A 1,895-nucleotide genomic window follows, 5' to 3' on the forward strand; every position below is an offset into this window, starting at 1 on the left:
TCAAATCCCAGCACCCACATGGCAGCTAACAACTCCATAACTCCAGTTCCAGGGGATCCAACAGCCTCTTCTGTCATCCACGGGCATTGCACAGCACAGGTGCACTTACCTACATGCAGGCAATACACGCATACGCATAAAAGTAATAAATAAAATATTTGAAAAAAAAGTTTTAAAAAGAATCATGTCCCATCTGTGGAGTTTCATGGCCTCCTGATGTTCCCCATCAGGGTGAATTCATCTCTCCTGGCTAGTGTCTTCCTCTGCCCAGGTCTTCTTTTCCTAACACCTGAGGCTTGTATCCTCTTCCTCACCAAGTCTCTTGAGCTTCAAACTTGGCATAGCTGGTACAAGAGGGGCATGGTATTTAATTTGAATATGGCATTGCATTAAGCTAGGCTGCACAGATTGTGGCCAGCAAGTGATGAGATCTGCTGAGCTGATAATGGTGTCTAGAAAACTACAAGCAACATTAGCTGAGACAGAATAAAGACTGGCCTGTCTTTCTTGTAAAGGGTGTCTGGAGACAGGCATCCAGGGGTGGTGTGGTCAGAAACTCTTGGGCACCAAGGTTCCTTCCAGCTTTTTACTTCACCATCCTTAGGAGGTGAGCCCATCCTCAGGAGGTGAGCCCATCCTCACAGCCCAGCATAGCTGCTATTGCTCCCGTCATCACAGTCACATGCAAGAGGCTCAAGACAGCTCTATGGAATGTCATGACTGGAAAGAGAGGCCCGTCCCAATCCAACTGATGCTTAGGTGCCAATATTTCATCTGTGTCAGGAGGTAGGATATGAGCAGGAGAACTTAGGGAAAAGCACAGGGGCCAGGAGAGAGCTTAGATGGTAAAGTGCTCGCCATGTAATCATGGGGACCTAAGTTCAGTCCCCAGAACGTACTTTTAAAAAGTCAGGTGTGGCAGTGAGCACTTGTAATCCCAATACTGGGAAGGCAGAGATGGGTGCATCCCTGTGGCCAACAAACCCAGCCTATCCAGTGAGCTCTAGGTGAGAACCTATCTCAAAAAGGCAGACAGTGCCTGGAAAGGAACAAGATTTTTGTCTGACTCCCTCACACACATGTACATGTGCACCCACACACATACACTGTTGAATACACATACATAAAGAAATGTATAGATGTCTGCCTGTTTAAATTTCAATCAGCAAACAATTCTTTAGCATAAGAAGGCCCTAGCTATCTCATGCTTAGACTAAGAAGTCCCTCACTGTTTGTCTGATGTACGTTAAATGCTCACAGCTGTCTGTAACTCCAGTTCCAGGTATCCAGCGCCCACTTCTGGCCTCTCCAGGCATTGCACCTACAGGGTACACATACACACATGCAGGCAAACACTAATACACATAAAATAAAAATAAAATTTAAAAAGAAAAATAAGAGACAGTGGAAGGAGAGAACTATCTCCCACAGGTTGTCCTCTGACCTCCACATGTGTCATAGCATGTGTATACCCACCCACATTCACACACACACACACACACACACACACACACACACACAAATGGGGGTTGGAGAAATGACTCAGTGGTTAAGAGCACTGGCAGCTTTTTGCAGAGGTTCAGTTCCCAGCACCCACATAGCAGCTAACTGTAACTTCAGTTACAGGGAATCTGATGCCCTCTTCTGGCTCTGTGGACATTGCATGTCATGAGTGCACTAAATATACATGCAGGCAAAACACTCATATACATAAAATTAAAAAAATAAATGTATGGGAAAAAAGTTTTTTTTAAAGAAGATGTGGTATGCATACATAATGGAATTTTGCTCAGCTGTAAAGAATGAAATTATGTCATTTTCAGGAAAATGGATAGAACTGGAGGTCACCATGTTAAGTGAAATAATGTAGACTCAGCACAGGTTTTCTCAGAAGC

The sequence above is a fragment of the Nannospalax galili genome, unplaced genomic scaffold, assembly GCF_000622305.1.
Source record: "Nannospalax galili isolate Female #2095 unplaced genomic scaffold, S.galili_v1.0 scaffold231, whole genome shotgun sequence".
Taxonomy (NCBI): Eukaryota; Metazoa; Chordata; class Mammalia; order Rodentia; family Spalacidae; genus Nannospalax; species Nannospalax galili.